Source organism: Tursiops truncatus, chromosome 7 (genome assembly GCF_011762595.2).
Source record: "Tursiops truncatus isolate mTurTru1 chromosome 7, mTurTru1.mat.Y, whole genome shotgun sequence".
Taxonomy (NCBI): domain Eukaryota; kingdom Metazoa; phylum Chordata; class Mammalia; order Artiodactyla; family Delphinidae; genus Tursiops; species Tursiops truncatus.
This window is the reverse complement of record NC_047040.1, coordinates 95,839,611-95,859,267: the sequence shown is the minus strand read 5'-3', so window position 1 is coordinate 95,859,267 and position 19,657 is coordinate 95,839,611.

Genomic DNA, 19,657 nt, shown 5'->3' with positions numbered 1-19,657 from the left:
GTGTTTATTTAATTGATTTCTATCTAATAATCTCCTCTTTATTGTTTCTTACTTTACATTTTATTGATCTATACTTAATTTACATTATTATATCAGTTTCAGAGGTACAACATAGTGATTCATAAATGTTTAGGTTGTTCTCCATTTATACTTATTATGAAAGAGTGGCTCTATTCCCCATGCTATACTGTACGTCACTGTAGATTATTGGTTTTATACATAGTGGATTCTTCCTCAGAATCTCCTACCACTATTTTGCTCCTCTACCCTGTCTCTCCCTGCTGCTAACCACTAGTCTGTTCTTTAATCTGTGAGTCTGTTTTGTTGTTGTTGTTGTTGTATTCAGTTGTTTAGATGCCACGTGTAAATGATATCATACCAGGCGTATTTTCTCTGTGACTTACTTTACCAAGCATGGTACCCTCCAAGTCCATCCATGTTCTTGCAAATGGCAAAATTTCATTTTTTGTTGAAGTCATCATAATAAAACTTCTTTTATCCAGTAACATATTGACGAACATTTAGTTTGACTCTGTATCTTGGCTATGGCAAATAACAGTGTTATGAACATTGGTGTGCAGTTATTTCTTTTGAAATAGTGTTTTTGTTTTCTTCTGATACACCCGAGAGTGAAATTGCTGGATATTACGGTAGTTCTATTTTTAGTTTTTTTGTGGAACCTCCATTCTGCTTTCCACAGTAGCTGCACTAATTCACATTCACGTCAAGAGTGTACAAGAGTTTCCCTTTCTCCACATCCTCACTAACCTTTGTTATTTGTGACCTTTTTGATGACAGCCATTCTGACAAGAGTGAGGTAATATATCTCACAGTTCTGATTTGCATTTTACTGTCAATTAGCTATGTTCAGCATCTTTGTGAGTTCTGGCTGTCTATCTGTATTTTTTCCTTGGAAAATGTCTATTTAGGTCTTCTCACTTTTTTAAAAAAGATTTTGGGTGTTTATTTGATACTGAGTTGTATGTGCTGTTTCTATATTTTAGATATTAACCCTCGATGGGTCCTCTTTTTGTGTTAACTTCTTATCATGTGCAAATACTTTTGCTCTTTCAGCATGTTATCTTTTCATATTGTCTTTGGTTTCCTTTGCTGTGCAAAATCTTTTAAGTTTAGTGAAGTCCCATTTGTTTATTTTTGGCTTTGTTTCATTTGCCTTAGTAGACTGAACCTAAAACTGTTGCTATCATGTATGTTAAAGAATGTTCTGTATTTTCCTCTAGGGGTTTTATGGTTTCTGTCTTGCATTTAGGTCTTTATTCACTTTTGAGTTTATTTTATATATGGTGTGCTAAAATATTGTAATTTTATTCTTTTCCATGTAGCTGACCCGTTTTCCCAGTACCACTTATTGAAGAGACAGTTTTCCCTCCATATTGCCTGCTTTGTCATAAATCAATTAAATATAAGTGTGTGGGTTTGTTTCTGAGATCTCTATTCTATTCCAGTGATCTTTATGTCTGTTTTTGCTCCAGTACTATTCCCTTTGATTACTGTAGCTTTGTAGCATAGTCTGAAGTCAAGCTGCGTGACGCCTCCAGCTCTGTTCTTTCTCAAGATTGTTTTGGCTATTTAGGGTCTTTGTGCTTCTATACAAATTTTAAAATTACTTTTTCAAGTTCTGTGAAAATGCTTTGGTATTCTGATAGGGATTGCATTAAATCTGTAGATTGTCTTTGGTAGTATGGTTATTTTAACAGTATTAACTCTTCCAGTCCATGCACCTGCTATATTTTCCCATCTTTTTCTGTTGCCTTCAATTTCTTTCACCAATGGCTGATAAATTTCTGAGTACATGTCTTTTACCTGCTTAGGTGTGTTTGTTCCTAGGTATCTTATTCTTTTTGGTGTAATTGCATATGGTATTGTTTTCTTAATTTTTCTTTCTGACAGCTTTGAGTTTTGGTTTTTCTTCTTCTTCTAATTCCTTCAGGAGTAATGTTAGGTTGTTTAGTTGATATTTTTCTTGTTTCCTAAGAATAAGCTTGTATCACTATAACTTTCCCCTGTGAACTGCATTGGCTGTGTCCTATAGGTTTTGGATCATTGTGTGTTCATTTTTATTTCTCTCTGGGTATTTTTAGAATCCCTAATTAATTTCTTCAGTGTTCCTTTTTTCCCCTTTTATTCCCTTCATCTGTGATGTGAGGACTATCTTTAATATTATGTTTGGATTTCTTTCAGATTGTGTGTGTGTGTGTGTGTGTGTGTGTGTGTGTGTGTGTGTGTGTGTGTGAGAGAGAGATTATTTTAAATTGCTGAGCTCTTAATTTCAAATGGACATTAACAACCCTGCATTTTTACTCTCCTCCCCCACAGTTACTGAATTTGACCTTATATTTTACATCTACTTGTTTTGTGTGTCCCTTAACTTCTTATTATGAATATAGGTGATTTTATTAATGTTTTCTTTCATCCTTCCCATTAGCTGTGTACACGGTTGATTTACTACCTTTATTGAATATTTGCCTTAACCAGTGAGGTTTTTCCTTTAGTAAGTTTCCTTTCGTAATGATTATGATTCAGTCGAGGCCTTTTCTTTTTCACTGAGAATAGCCCCTTTAAGATTTCTCATAAAGCTGGTTTGGCAATGCTGAACTCTTAGTTTTGCTTTAGAAACTTTAGATCTCTCCATCAAATCTGAAGGAGAGCCTTTCTGGGTAGAGTATTTTTGGTTATAGGATTTTCCCTTTCATGACTTTAAATATACCATGCCACTCCCTTCTGGCATGCAGAGTTTATCCTGAGAAGTCCGCTGATAACTTTATGCAAGTTCCCATGTTTGTAACTTGTTGCTTTTCCTTTGCTCCTTTCAATAGTGTCTTTTTATCTTTATTTCTTTGCCATGTTAATTACAGTGAGTCTTGGTGTGGTCCTCTTTGGGTTGATCCTGTTTTGGCCTTACTGTGTTTACTGGACATGGCTGTCTGTTTTCTTTCCCAGGTTATGGAAGTTTTCAGCTCTTATGTCTTCAGGTATGTTCTACACTGCTTTCTCTTTCTTTTTTTGCTTCTGGGACCAGTATAATGCAAATATTAGTACACTTGATGTTGTTTCACAAGTCTGTTCAACTTTCCTCATTTCATTTTAATCTATTGTTTTACCGTTCATCTTCAGTGATGGCCAGTACTGTGTCCTTCAGTTTTCTGATTCATTCCTCTGTATCATTTAGTCTACAGTAGTTTCCTTTTAGTGTAATTTTCATTTCATTTATTGTATTCCTCATCTCTGTTTGGTTGTTCTTAGGAGTCTAACTCTTTTAAAAAATTCTAACTTCTTGCTCTGGTCGTCCATTCTTCTCCTGAGTTCTTTGATCATCTTTACAGTCATTACTTTGAACTCTTTGTTGAGGAGATTGGCTATCTCCACTTCACTTAGATCTTCTCTGGGTTCTTATCTCGTTCTTTCCTTTGGATCGTGTTTCTGTGTCACCTCATTTTTCTTAACTTGCTGTTTTTATTGCTATGTATGTAGTAGGCTCGTTACATTTCCTGACCTTGGAGAAGTGGCCTTTTGTAGGAGAGGTCCTATGTGTCCCAGCAGCCCACAGTCCCCTGGTCACTAGAACTATATGTTCTAGGTGTACCCCCTATGTGGGCTGCTTGGGCTCTTCTGTTGTGGTGGGCTGACTACTGTGGGTGGTCTGGTAGGCTTGGCTGCCCCCAGACTGCTTGTTTGCCAGGCTCTGCCTGGTATGGAGGCTGTCTGTGCTGCTTGGTGAGGCTAAATCTTAAGGCAGCTGGCTGCACAACTCTGGGGCACACCAAATCTAGTGCTGGTTCACTTATGCGTAGAATTGCAGTCCAGGTGATATCAGGGCTAGTGCCCAGTCACTGGTCCTGGGGCTATGCTGGCTACTGGGAGGAAGACACAGGTCCTGAGCTCTGGCTGCAGGGCCCAGGAGTCGCAGAGTTGGTGTTGGATCACTGTCCCTGACACAGCTGTCTGCAGGGTCTGGGGTATCCCTAATCTTGTATTGGCATTCTGATGGGCAGGGTCAGGACCCAGCTGAGTCCATGGCTGCTTCTGGCCTGCAGGTGAGTGTTCTGGTCCCACAGGCTGCTGGGCTGTGGTATTCCTGGAGCTGGTGTGTGCCTGTTGGTGTATGAGGCTGATCCCACTGCTAGAGCAGGTTTGCTGTTGGGTAGGTCCAAGCTCCATCCAGTCCCTGTGCAGTAATCACCTGCTGACAGGTGAGGCTGATTCCAAGGCCAGAGCAGGCTCACTTGTCGGAGTGGCCAGGGATTCTGAGGCTGGTGCCTGCCCACTGGTGGGTGGAGTTGGGATCCAGGGTCTCTGTGTGAGGGGTCCTGGGGCTCTTGGATTTAGTGCCTGTGCACTGACATGTGGAGGCTGGTCCTGGGGCTTCTGGTGGCTGGGCCACGTCCAGGGGCAGCTGTGTGTTGAGAGGGTCTGAAGGCACCTGTTGGCTGGTGGGTGTGGCTGTGCCCCTGCTCAGTTAGCTGCTTGGACTGAAGCCCCCTGGTGCTTGTGTCTATAGTCTGGTGGAAATTGGTGGGGCTCGGTCCTGAGGCTGATAAGCTAGAGGGAGGATTCCGAAATTATGTTTGCTGGTACCAGTGGCCATGAGGTAGAAGGAGCTCCCCCAAATGGCTGCTGCCAGTGTCTGTGTCCCTGAGGCTGTGCTGTAGTTGCCTCTTGCCTCTCTGGGAGATTCTCCAAGATCAGGAGGTAGGTGTGACCCAGGATCCTTTGAAATTCCTGCTTGTGTTCTGATTCTCGGATCATGTGGGATTTTGTGAGCATCTATTTAGAGTGGAATCTCTATTTCCCGCAACCCTCTGGCTCTCTGGAAAATAAGCACTACTGGTCTTCAGAGCCCAACTTTCTAGGGACTGTTCTTCCCAGCACAGGATCCCTGGGCTTGGGAGCCTGATGTTCTGTTCATACCCCTTGCTACCCGGCAGCACCTCAGAAATTGTAATTATTCTCCCATTTGTGGGCCACGCACGTGGTGGTATGGGTCTTGAGTATATTGAGACTTTTCGCCTTCCTTCCTGTCTTGTCGTGGTACCTTCCTTATGTCTTTAGCTGTAAACATCTTTTATGGTAGGTCCCGGCCTTTTTCATCAATTGCTGTTCTGTAAATATTTGTGACTCTGGTGTGCCCATGAGAGGCATCAAGCTCTGGGTCTCTGAATGCTACCATCTAGGACCATCTCTCCACTTCATTCTTAAATCATATTATTTAACTCTTCTTAGTATCTTATTTGATTTGTGGCAGTTTGAAATTTATTTCACTCATGTTCACTTCGCCTGTTTTAAAAAATTAAATGTTTCATTCATTCATTTTGAAATGGAGATAGTGACCTGTGAATTTCCATACCTCAAAAATCAAGGAAAGGACAAAAGCCTTTTCTACCTATGTTCCCCTCAAACTCTGCTCCCCACCCCAGCCTGGGGATTAACCTCTTGCACCCACGCTCACCTTCTGTTTTGGGACCGTTAACCATCATTCCATCTGTATGTGTGTTGACAAGGTGAACTATAGTCTTTCCAGTTTTTGTTTTATGGTTTTTTGTTTATCGAACAGTCCTTCTATGAATATACATTTACTGGTCTGCTGAAGTTCATATATAAACCTGTCAAGCACATTACCAGAATTGGAATTGCTTGTATATACACTTTGATAAATTTTAGAGACAATGGTAGAACAGAAGTAAATTGTATTTCACATCCCACCATATTCTCACACCATGAAAACCCTTCCCTTTTTAATATATTTGTGTGTAGTTTATCTTTATGCCCATACTGTATTTCCCAGAGATGGGTAAGTGTTATGTTTCTTGCTAAAAATTTACTGTATTGTTCAGTCAGGTTTTTAGTGGTTTTAGCATGATCACATTTCCCTGAACTCGCAAATACAAGATCTTCTTTCACACTGTCTTTTACTCCCTACTCGTTTATATTGCCCTACTAATTCTCAGTCCTGGTCTTCCTTTATGTTCTTCATCAACCTGGATAGGTTATACTATTTTCTCCCTTATTCAAGACCAATAGAATAGAATAGAGCACCCACAAATAAACCTTGATATATGGCCAAATGATTTTTGACAAGTTGCCAAGACTTTTCAAAGTAGGAAGGATAGTATATTCAACAAATGGTGCTGAGAGGTCTTGTTGTCAACATGCAAAAGAAGGAAGATGGACCCTTACCTAACATCAGAGGCAAAAATTAATGAAAATGTATTAAGAAACTAAATATATGGCCTAATAAAATAAAAAGTCTTTGAAGAAGACACACGACCAGAGCTTCATGACATTGGAGTTGGCAGTGTTTCCTCAATATGAAACGAAGGAATAACAAAGGCACAGCTAACAAAAAAATAAACAATTTTCAGTACATAATTTTTTAAAAAACATGTGTTTCAAAGAAATGGAAACAGAGTAAAATGGCAACCCACAAGATGGGAGAAAATATTTGAAAGCCATATATCTGACAAGAGATTTCTATTCAGAATATACAGAGAACTCCTACAACTCAACAAAAAGCAAACACCCTGATTCAAAAATCGATAAAAGACTTGAATAGATGGTTCTTCAAAAATATGTACAAATGACTAAGCACTTGAATAGATGCTCCGTATCACTAAATGCATGTTTATATATTTGGGTGCATGCATACACACACAAGCACACACACACGTACACAAGCAGAAAACAAGTATTGGTGAGGATGTGAGGGAGCTGGAAGCATTGTGCTCTGTCAGTGGGAATGTAGAATGATACAGCTGCTTTGCAGAAGAGTATGGCAAGTTTTCAGATATTGAAAAATAGAATTACTACATGATCCAGGAATTGTACTATGAGGTATACCCAAAGGAATTGAAATCAGGGTCCTAAAGAAATATTTGTACTCCAATGTTTATAGCAGTAATAATCGCAATAGCTAAAATATGAAAGGAACCTAAGTGTTCATCCACTAGTTCCTGGATAAGCAAAGTGTGGTATACCCATATAATACAATATTATTCAGTGTTACGAAGGAAAAGATCTAGGAATATGCTACAACATGGAGGGATCTTGAGGAAATTTAGCTACCAAAAATGCCATTTTTGTGGCGTTTAATGAGTCATAACAATAGAACTACTTATTTCAATTATATGGGGTACTTAGTATAGTCAAAACCATAGAATTTGAGAGGGTAATGATGCTTTACAGGTGCTTATGGAACAAAAAGGAAAGTTATATTTAAAGGATACTGAGTTACAGTTTTAAAAGATAGAAAAGAATTAGAAAGTAAATGGTGATATTGGTTGCCCAATAATACGAATGTATTTAATATCACTGAACGGTGTACTTTATAATAATTAACATGTTATATTTTATGTTATTTGATTTTACCGACATAAAAAATTGAGAAAGAATGTAGTATCAGGAAGGGGAGTGGCCTGGGATAGAGCAGAGAGTAGTCAGAAGGGTGAGACACTGGATATTTTGAAGAAGAGGTGAGAGTGTTCATTGGCCAGAAGAGACTTTATAAAAAAATTAAAAATTACTCTGAGGGTGTATTAAATAGATATCTATGGGTGTACTCCTATCTCCCGTGAGTTATCTTAAAGAGTCTTTAATAAAGTCCAAAAGGTTTGCTGAGGCTTTTTTAAAACCTAGATTCCGTATGAGATAATTAGGGGCTGGTACTTAAGTCTATGTCTAGGTTGAGATTTTGGAGGGAAGATGAACCTGAGAACAGTGGAGGTCCAGAGAGTGTAAGTACGTGGAAATTAGAAAAAAAATAATACAGGGACTTAGGAAAACTTTGGACTCTGAAGGTCATGGATTACTGAGTCAGACCTGAGGTTTCTAAGGAGTTATATACGCTGTTGCTCTTTGGATTACTTGTTGATAAAGATAAGTGGAAAAACTAGAGTCATTTCCAAGTGTAGGTAAGATATATGAGAGGATGGAGGTGGACAGTAGGGAGACCCAGAGAAAAGTGGGAAGGTCATATTGGGCCACGATGGTGGTAATATCCCGCAGAACAGATGGTAGGGCAGACTATGGATTCATCTTTCTTATTTCGGCTCCCCACCTCATCCTTAATAATTCTTTGGGAATATTTCATTGCTCTGTGATGCAGGTACAGAATTCGAGTGAGGAGCCTACACCCTCAGTGTCCAGCTGTCTGAGTCCTCAGTGTGCTTCAAATGATGGAGAACTATTGCTTCTTTATGAGAAGAGTTAGTACCTCGTAGCTAAGCTTAAGCTGCAGCGTATGCAATATTGATTCCATTTTATATATACTGTTGTCATGGAGGTTCCTCCTCCTCTTTCCTTGAACATTATGAAATGAATCTATATTTCTCAATATTTGGGTATATCAGATAAATACATTAAGTAAAGGAATCTTATATATTGCTCCCTGCATCGTTTGCTCTTTCTTGTTTCTCTCTTACCTTTAGTAAATTAGCACAGGAGGAGACCTTGAAATGTTCTAATCAGGAGAGATTAGAACATCATATTTCTAGACAGGTTGGTTGGACAGAGCAGGGGTCCCAGTGAGAATCAAAGCTTCTGTTTCTACTTGGAAGTGTACCTGCATAGGGTAGATGGCTCCAGGAAACATCCTAGAATGTTCCAGTGTCCCTGCGGGAGATCATTAAGAGAGGCAGGATCTGGTACCAGATCAGTGTACTATGACATGTGTGTCAGTCATCTGATGTGAGATTCTCAGAACCAATCCCATATGGTAGGACTGCCTGCAGAGTGATGCAGAACCTGTGAAAGCCTTTGGTTGCATGTTAAAGATGAAGCTATGATTTCAGGGAGAATTTTCTTACCTGACTGAATGTCACCCTTCTGTGGGTATGAGATTCTGTGCTTTTCCTCTCTTGATGACCACTGACTGAAAATCATTAGAGGATCATGTCTAGAAAGCATTCTTTATTTAATTTCTTAAAGAAGCAAACATAGAAAACTTTCAAATTGAGGATCAAGGGGAATGACATTAGTGAAAATGTCAGAGTAGGGAGCTCTGGCTTGTGTCCATACCCAGAAACACTGACATACGTCATAAAACCTGTCAAAATGATCTTATCAACACATGTAAGTTTTCTTTTCTTTTTGTCATGTAGATTTATCTTCATTGAAACTTTACTTGCTGCAGGATGTGGAGAATAAACAGGGAAGTAGAAACTGTTTCCTGATGAGAGAATCACTAAGTCACATTAGCTGTTTTGAGCTAGGTCTTACTCACCATGACCGTAATTAAACAAACAAACAAACAAAACACTTTGTTTTTTTTGTAAGTCAGTTCCGACATTTCATAGTTAAAGACAAGGTAACAGATCCAGACTTAGATTTACCAGAATTGAGTATAATTTTGATTGTACCTGTGTTGAATATAAGAGCATGACCTGCTACAAAACTTCATTATACTTATTGCCACAGCTGACAAATTCCCTTTTTCCTCTCCTGATATGTTGCATGTAAGGAATGCATAGGTCACTAACCCCAGCTGGTCACAGGTAAACTCTGCCACATGGATTACTGCATGTTTTCCTGTTGAAAGACCCTACATTCTCGAGTATCATGCCTGCAGAGTATACGTGCTCTTCTTTTTTCTGGCTAAAGGTTTGATAATCACCTAATTTTATGAGAAATATACAAATTGTATTTGCGTATTCTTCAGGTTTTTATTTATCCATTCTCTTTCAAGTCCTAAGTGCAAATATTAAAGTGATTTCCAAGAGGGTGGTAAATAAGACAGCTACATTTATGCTCCAAAGTTAGCAATAAAGCATAATACAATTGTAAATGCATTATTGTGTGATTAATTTGTAGATACTTATGTAAATGTAATTTTAGTAATGCTTTGTGGAGAGCTTCAGAATGTAGGTGTTAGAAAAAAAAGGAGTTCCTGAAACAATCAGGGAATTATAGAGAAGTCTTTGTGTCTATAATTATCTATCTGAAATAATGCATTTTCTCAGAAATAAACTAGGTATAAAATTGTAGGAAAAATTACATGAAATGAAACAACATGTGAGATGGCCATACAAGAAAAAGAATATTCTCAGAGAATAATGAACAGTGTGGAGTTCAGCAGAAGGGGAATACAGATTCAGAGAGTAAATCTTTGGAGAGCCTAATTATGAGTTCCTCATATTTCATCTTTGGAGAGACGGTAGTCATTTGAAATATGATGTTATATGGTGACATTAACATACTCAAATACTTTCGTTTAGAATGACCACTTAGAACCAGAATAAATGAAAGGGAACACAAAATTATGTTTTTGTTGATTTTTAAAGACCTCAGGTGAGTGTTGATAATTTAAAAATACATGATATCTTGAGTAAAGTTGCCTGGAATTTGAGATCTGTAAAAAAGCATTTCTTTTCTGTAATGCTGGGATGCTAACTGGACATTTTTGCAAGAAAGAGATTTCAGGATGCAAATCTCACGTCTCTAAGGTGGGAAGTCAGTTCACGGCGGAACATTCTGTTAAACCTGTGTGAGCGGAGAAATATTTCTTTGGAAGGAAGAGGTCACGAATCCGTTTTTAATAAAGTTAGTGGTTTACAGTATACAGAATGAGCAAAATGGCTACTTCTGAACTTTACGAAAAAAAAATGTAGTTTTTCTGCATTTATATTATGAAGCTGATGTAAAATATCAAAAATCCTTTATTTTGAAAAACAATGTAATCGATTTGACATAATTTATATATTGAACCTGTGGTACACACACACAATAAAATTAATTTTAAACATATTTTGCATTTAAAAAATATTTTCAAGTGTAGTTGATTTACAATGTTGTGGGTTTTTTAAATACATGTTTATTGGAGTATAATTGCTTTATAACATTGTGTTAGTTTCTGCTTTAAAGCAAAGTGAATCAGCTCTATGTATACATATATTCCCCATATCCCCCACTCTTGAGCCTCCCTCCAGCTTCCCTATCCCACCCCTCTAGGGGGACACAAAGCACCGAGCTGATCTCCCTGTGCTATGCGGCAGCTTACCACTAGCTATTTTACGTTTGGTAGTGTATATATGTCAGTGCTACTCTCTCACTACGTCCCCGTCTCCCCTTGCCCCCCGTGTCCTTAAGTCCGTTCTCTACATCTGTGTCTTTATTCCTGCCCTGTCACTAGGTTCGTCAGTACCATTTTTCTAGATTCCATATATATGTGTTAGCATACAGTATTTGTTTTTCTCTTTCTGACTTACTTCACTCTGTATGACAGACTCTAGGTCCAACCACCTCACTACAAATAACTCAATTTTGTTCCTTTTTATGGCTGAGTAATACTCCATTGTATATATGTGCCACATCTTCTTTATATATTCATCTGTCGATGGACATTTAGGTTGCTTCTCTGTCCTGGCTATTGTAAATAGTGCTACAGTGAACATTGTGGTACATGTATCTTTTTGAATTATGGTTTTCTCAGGGTATATGCCCAGTAGTGCGATTGCTGTGTCATATGGTAGTTCTATTTGTAGATTTTAAGGAACCCCCATACTGTTCTCCATAGTGGTTGTGTCAGTTTACATTCCCTTCAACAGTGCAGGAGGGTTCCCTTTTCTCCACACCCCCTCCAGCATTTGTTAATTGTAGGTTTTTTTAATGATGGCCATTCTGATCAGTGTGAAGTGGTACCTCATTGTAATTTGGATTTGCATTTCTCTAATAATTAGTGATGATGAGCATCTTTTCATGTGCCTATTGGCTAACTGTATGTCTTCTTTGGAGAAATGTTTATTTAGGTTTTCTACCCATTTTTCCATTGAGTTATTTGTTGTTTTGTTATTGAGTTGTATGAGCTGTTTGTATATTTTGGAAATTCAGCCCTTGTCAGTCTCATCATTTGCTAATATTTTCTCCCAGTCCATAGGTTGTATTTTCATTTTGATTATGGTTTCCTTTGCTGTGCAAATCTTATAAGTTTGATTGGCTCCTGTTTCTTTTTTGCTTTTACAGTAAGTCCCCTACATATGAACAAGTTCTGTTCCAAGAGCACATTTCTAAGTCCAATTTGTTTGTAAGTCCAACAAAGTTAGCCTAGGTACCCAACTTACACAGTCGGCTATATGTTACTATACCGTAGTAGGTTCAGAATACTCTTCAAACAAACAATACATAAAAAACAAACACAAAAAGAAAGAAATCATTTTTAATCTTACAGTACAGTAGCTTGAAAAGTACAGTAATACAGTACAACAGCTGGGATACTCGGGCTGGCTCGAGGGAACAGGCGAGAAAAGTTGCTGATTGGAGGAGGGAGAGGACGTGGGAGATGGTAGAGGTGAAGGATTATCAGCAGTAGGAGACAGAGGGCAAGCTGCCATTTCACTCATGCCTGACGCTGATGGCAGGTTCTGGTTCCTTGCTGGATTTAATTCTATCTACCCTCTTAAAAAATGATCCATTGATGTCTGGGTCGTAGCTCTTTTTTTCTCATCATAGATGACAAGGTAGCACTGGATTTCATTCTGAATGGCTGCTGCAACTTTGGGTACAATTCTAGGTTCGGCTCCTTTACCTTAAAAACTAACAGTGCCTCCTCAAATAAAGAAAATCCCCTTGCCATTTTCTGTGTCGTGAATCTCTTCAGTTCTTCAGTTACTTCTTCTTCCTCCTGTCCCTCTTCATCCTTTCTCTGAGCCTCCAATTCCATCACGTCTTCATTAGTAAGCTCCTCATGTTGCACAGCAAGGAGTTCAATGAAATGGTCCTCTTGCAGATTTAACTCCAGCTTCTCGCTGAGGATCACTGTGTTGGGGAAGACCTCTTCGGACTTCTCATCTACCTTCTCAAATCCATAAAAATCATGAACAAACTGTGGGCAAGGTTCTTCCAAGCCCCATTCATGGTGACTGCCATACCCTCACACCAAGCAGTGTCAATGTTTTTTATGGCCTTGTAGATGTTATACTTCTTCCAAAATTGTCCCTAGGTTGTTCCTGATTTGTCACTTACCTTTAGTGCCTGACAAAAAGTGTGACATAAATAATATTTCTTGAAAGTCGCTATAACTCCCTGGTCCATAGGTTGCACGAGCAACGTAGTATTCGGTGGCAGATGCACTACTTTGAAGTTGGGATGAAAGTCATCCTTGAATGGGGTGTGACCCAGAGCATTGTCGAGCAGCAAAAGAATGTTTTGATGGGACGTCCTTCTCCAAGCAGTATTTCTCTACCTCTGGGATAAAGTGGTGGAAAAACCAGTCCTGGGAAATGGCCTGTGTATTCCAGGCTTTGGGGTTACGCTTCCACACAACAGGAAGAGCGCCCTTGGCTATGTTTTTAAGGGTTCTTGGGTTCTCTGAATTATAAACTAAGAAAGGCTTCAGCTTCATATCATCAGAAGCATTGCCACCAAACAACAGTTAGCCTATCCTTTGCTGCTTTATAGCCCAGCATCAACTTTTCCTCCTTACTGATGTAACTTCGGTCCGGTATCCTCTTCCAGTACAGTTGTGTCTCATCGACATTAAAATCCTGCATTGGTAAATACACGCCACCATCAATAATTTCTCAAAGCATTTCATGAAGTTCCCGGACAGCTACCCTATCTGCACTTGCTGCCTCTCCACTTACTTTTACATTGTGAAGGTTGGCTCTAGCCTTGAACCGATGAAATCAGCCATGGCTGGCATTAAAAGATGTGCCCTCTGATTCTTTGCCGTGTTTCTTCAAGTCTTCATGAAGGATTTTAGCTTTCTCTTGAATCAGCATTAAGCTGAGCAGGATGTTGATCCTACATCCATACACTGAGAAGTTTCTGCATCTCCATCACTTTTCCATGCTTCTTCAATATTTTGTCAACATCGTCGGCACAGCAGACTTCACATGTTCCATGATCTTGTCCTTGTTCTTTAGAATCGTGCCAGTGGTCGAATGGTTCATGTTATAAGAATGAGCGATGTCTAACATCTTTTTGCCTCGCTCCACTCTCTCAATTATTTTCACTTTTGTTTCCATCATTATCGCTTGGCGCTTCTTAACAGTACCAGCTACATCACCACTGCTTTTACGCTTGCCTCCAGACATCTTGGGCTTGAAATAAAGGTACTGTACTACTGTACTCTATACAGTACTGTAAACTACACAAAAGCACAACCACTTATAGAGGATGCACACACATGACAATGTACGCCAGTCAGACACGTGAACTAACTTACATGATTGGACATGCGAATGGACGTTTGCATCTTTGAACGTTTGCAACTTGAAGGTTCATATGCAGGTGACTTACTGTGTTTGTACTGCCCTAGGAGATCTACCTAGGAAAACTTTGGTATGATTTATGTCAGAGAATGTTTTGCTTATGTTCTCTTCTAGGAGTTTTAAGGTTTCCTATCTTATATTTAAGTATATAAGCCGTTTTGAGTTTATTGTTTTGTATGGTGTGAGGGTGTGTTCTGATTTCACTGATTTGCATACGGCTGTCCAACTTTTAAAACACCACTTGCTGAAGAGACTGTCTTTTCCCCATTGTATATTCTTGCCTCCTTTGTCGAACGGTAATCGACCATAGGTGTGTGGTTTTATTTCTGGGCTCTCTATTCTAGTCCATTGATCCATATATCTCCTTCTGTTCCAATACCTTACGGTTTTGCTTACTGTAACTTTGTAGTATTGTCTGAAATCAGGGAGGGTTATGCCTCCTGCTTTGTTCTTTTTCCTCAGGACTGTGTTGACAATTCTGGCTTTTCATGGTTCCATATACATTTTAGGATTATTTGTTCTAGTTCTGGGGAAAATGTCATGGGTAATTTGATAGGGTTCACATTAAATCTGTAGATTGCTTTGGGTAGTAGAGCCATTTTAACATTATTAATTCTTCCCATCCAAGAATGTGGGATGTCTTTCCATTTCTTTGAATCATCTTCAATTTCCTTTACTAATGTTTTGTAGTTCTCAGCATATAAGTCTTTCACCTCCTTGGTGAGGTTTACTCCTAAGTATTTTATTTTTTTGATGCCATTTTAAAAGGGATTGCTTGTTTACATTCGCTTCCTGATATTTCATTGTTAGCATAAAGAAATGCAACCAGGGACTTCCCTGGTGGCTCCATGGTTGAGAATCCGCCTGCCAATACGGGGGACATGGGTTCGAGCCCTGGTGAAGGAAGATTTCACATGTCATGGAGCAACTAAACCTGTGCACAACTACTTAGCCTGCACTCTAGAGCCCGTGAGCCACAACTACTGAGCCCGTGTGTCACAACTACTGAAGCCCACCTGCCTAGAGCCTGTGCTCTGCAGCAAGAGAAGCCACTGCAATGAGAAGCCTGCGCACCACAAGGAAGAGTAACCCCCACTGGCCACAACTAGAGAAAGCCCGTGCACAGCAATGAAGACCCAATGCAGCCAAAATAAATTTAAAAAAAAAAAGAAATGCAACCTATTTATGTATGTTAATCTTGTATCCTGCTACTTTGCTGAATTTGTTTATCAGTTCTAGTTGTTTTTGTGTGGAATTCTTAGGGTTACCTTTATATGTATTATCATGTCATCTGCATATAGTGTCAATTTTACCTCTTCCCTTTCAATTTGGTTAGAATTTATTTCTTTTTGTTGTCTGACTGTTGTGGCTAGGCCTTCCAATGCTATGTTGAAGAGAAGAGGCGAGAGTGGGCATCCTTGTCTTTTTCCAGATTTTAGCAGGAAGGCTTTCAGCTTATGAACATTGAGTATTATTTTGGCTGTGGCTTTGTCATAAATAGCTTTTATTATGTTGAGATATGTTCCCTCTATACCGCCTTTGGTAAGTGTTTTTATCATGAATGGCTGTTGAAGTTTTTCAAATGCTTTTTCGGCATCTATTGAGATGATCATTTGTTTTTTGTTTTTCCTTTGTTGATGGGGTGTATCACGTTGATTGATTTGCACATGTTGAAACAACTTTGTGACTCTGGGGTGAATCAAATTTGCTCATGGTGTATGATCTTGTTATGTGTTGTCAGATTCAGTTTTCTAATATTCTGTTGAGAATTTTTGCATCTATATTTATCAAAGATATTGGCCTGTACTTTTCTTTTTTGGTAGTGTCTTTCTCTGTTTTTTTTTTTAAGTCTTTATTGAATTTGTTACAATATTGCTTCTGTTTTATGTTTTGGATTCTTGTTTGTGAGGTATATAGGATCTTAGCTCCCCGACCAGGGATTGAACCCACACCCTCTGCACTGGAAGGTGAAATCTTAACTGCTGGACTGCCAGAAAAGTCCCCATCTTTTTTTGTTTGTTTGTTTGCTTGCTTTTTAATAAATTAATTAATTAATTTATTTTTGGCTGCATTGGGTGTTCATTGCTGTGTGCAGTCTTTCTCTAGTTGTGGCGAGTGAGGGCTACTCTTCGTTGTGGTGCATGGGCTTCTCATTTTGGTGGCTTCTCTTGTTGAAGAGCATGGGCACACGGGCTTCAGAAGTTGTGGCTCTCAGGCTCAGTAGTTGTGGCTCACGGGCTCTAGAGTGAGCCTCAAGAGCGTGGGCTCAGTAGTTGTGGCGCACAGGCTTAGTTGCTAACCAGCATATGGGATCTTCACAGACCAGGGCTCGAACACGTGTATTCTGCATTGGCAGGCAGATTCTTAACCACTGTGCCATCAGGGAAGTCCCCCCACCCCAATATGGTTCTGATAGCAGGGTAATGGTGACTTCATAGAATGTCTTTGGAAGTATTCCTTACTCTTCAATCTTTCGGAAGAGTTTGAGAAGAATCAGTGTAAGTTCTCCTTTGTATATTTGGTAGAATTTGCCTGTGAAACCATCTGATCCTGGACTTTTGTTGGTAGGGAGTTTTTTAAAATTACAGATTCTATTTCACTTTTAGTGATCAGTCTGTTCAAGTTATCTATTTCTTCTTGATTCAGTTTTTGTCGACTGTAAAAAAAGAACATACATTTTGAGATTATGTTAGCACCTAAATATTTGCCATGTATTAGACCACAAGAAAGCAAAGAAAAAAGTATTAAAATATTTTTCATATAGAAAAAGTATTGAAATATTATTTAAGAAATTGGGATAATAATAATAATGACAAACTGTTCTGAACTTAAAGACTACTTTATCTAAGATGCATACTATATACTAATTGTTTTATTGTTTTTAAATCCATTGAATGTATTCTCCTTTTTAATTTAATTCTTTTATTTTACCTGTATATTGTTAAAAACAATTTAGTTGCACATAATATAAAAAATCACACTTTAACAGGAGATATCAATCCATTTACATTTAGTATAGTACTAAAATACTTAGGTTTAGAGTTACCATGTTATTGTGTGCTCTCTTTTATTTATTTTTTAAAATGATTTAATTTTGTTTTTTTAAATAATTTATTTACCTACTTTTAATGTCTTTATTGGAGGGTAATTGCTTTACAATGGTGTGTTAGTTTCTACTTTATAATAAAGTGAATCAGCTATACATATACAAATATCCTCATATCTCCTCCCTCTTGCGTCTCCCTCCCACCCTCCCTGGCCCACATCTCTAGGTCGTGACAAAGCACCAAGCTGATCTCCCTGTGCTATGCGGCTGTTTCCCACTAGCTATCTATTTTACATTTGGTAGTATATATGAGTCCATGCCACTCTCTCACTTCATCCCAGCTTACCCTTCCCGCTCCCCGTGTCCTCAGGTCCATTTTCTACATCTGCGTCTTTATTCCTGTCCTGCCCCTAGGTTCTTCACAACCATTTTCTTTTCATTTTTTTTAGATTCCATATATATGTGTTAGCATACAGTATTTATTTTTCTCTTTCTGACTTACTTCATTCTGTATGACAGACTCTGGGTCCATCCACCTCACTACAAATAACTCAATTTCATTTCTTTTTGTGGCTAAGTAATGTTCCATTGTATATTGAAGATGTGCAAGATCTTCTTTATCCATTCATCAGTTGATGGACACTTAGGTGGCTTCCATGTCTGGGCTATCGTAAATAGAGCTGCAATGAACATTGTGGAACATGACTCTTTTTGAATTATGGTTTCTCAACATATATGCCCAGTAGCGGGATTGCTGGGTCATATGGTAGTTCTATTTTTAGATTTCAGGGAACCTCCATACTGTTCTCCATAGTGGCTGTATCAATATACATTCCCACCAACAGTGCAAGAGGGTTCCCTTTTCTCCACACCTCTGCAGCATTTAGAGTTTGTAGATTTTTTTTGATGATGGCAATTCTTATCTGTATAAGGTGATACCTCATTGTAGTTTTGATTTGCATTTCTCTAATGATTTGTGATGTTGAGCATTCTTACATGCGTTTGTTGGCAATCTGTATATCTTCTTTGGAGAAACGTCTATTTAGTTCTTCTGCCCATTTATGGATTGAGTTTTCTTTTTTTTGATATTGAGCTGCATGAGCTGCTTGTAAAGTTTGGGGATTAATCCTTTGTCAGTTGCTTCATTGGCAAATACTTTCTCCTATTCTGAGTGTTGTCTTTTTGTCTTGTTTATGTTTTCCTTTTGCTGTGCAAAAGCTTTTAAGTTTCATTAGGTCCCATGTTTTTATTTTTGTTTTTATTTCCATTTCTCTAGGAGGTGGGTCAAAAAGGATCTTGCTGTGATTGATGTCATAGAGTTTTCTGCTTATGTTTTCCTCTAAGACTTTTATAGTGTCTGGCCTTACATTTAGGTTTTAGTCTATTCTGTGTTTATATTTGTGTATGGTGTTACGGCACCTTCTAATTTCATTCTTTTTGTAGCTGCCCAGTTTTCCCAGTACCACTTATTGAAGAGGCTGTCTTTTCTCCATTGTATATTCTTGTCTCCTTTATCAAAAATAAGGTGACCATGTGTGCGTGGGTTTATCTCTGGGCTTTCTCTTCTGTTCCATTGATCTATATTTCTGTTTTTGTGCCAGTACCATACTGTCTTGATTACTACAGCTTTGTAGTATAGTCTGAAGTCGGGGAGCCTGATTTCTCCAGCTCTATTTTTCTTCTCAAGATTGCTCTGTCTATTCGGGGTCTTCTGTGTTTCCATAGAAATTGTGAAATTTTTTGTTCTATTTCTCTGAAAAATGCCATTGATTGTTTGATAGGGATTGCATTGAATCTGTAGATTGCTTTGTGTAGTATAGTCATTTTCACAATGTTGATTCTTCCAATCCAAGAACATGGTATATCTCTCCAGCTTTTTGTGTCATCTTTGATTTCTTCCATCAGTGTCTTATAGTTTTCTGAGTACAGGTCTTTTGTCTCCTTAGGTACGTTTATTCCTAGGTGTTTTATTTTTTTTGTTGCAGTGGTAAGTGGGAGTGTTTCTGTAATTTCTGTTTCAAAATTTTCTTCTTTAGTGTATAGGAATGAAAGAGATATGTGTGCATCAATGTTGTATCCTGCTACTTTACCAAATTCATTGATTAGCTCTAGTAGTTTTCTGGATTCTATATATCTAGTATTCTATATATCTTCAGGATTCTATATATCTAGTATCATGTCATCTGCAAACAGTGAGAGCTTAACTTCTTCTTTTCCGATTTGGATTTCTTTTATTTCTTTTTCTTCTCTGATTCCTGTGGCTAAAACTTCCAAAACTGTGTTGAATAATAGTGGTGAGAGTGGGCAACCTTGTCTTGTTCCTGATCTTGGTGGAAATGGTTTCAGGTTTTCACCGTTGAGAACGATGTTGGCTGTGCATTTGTCATATATG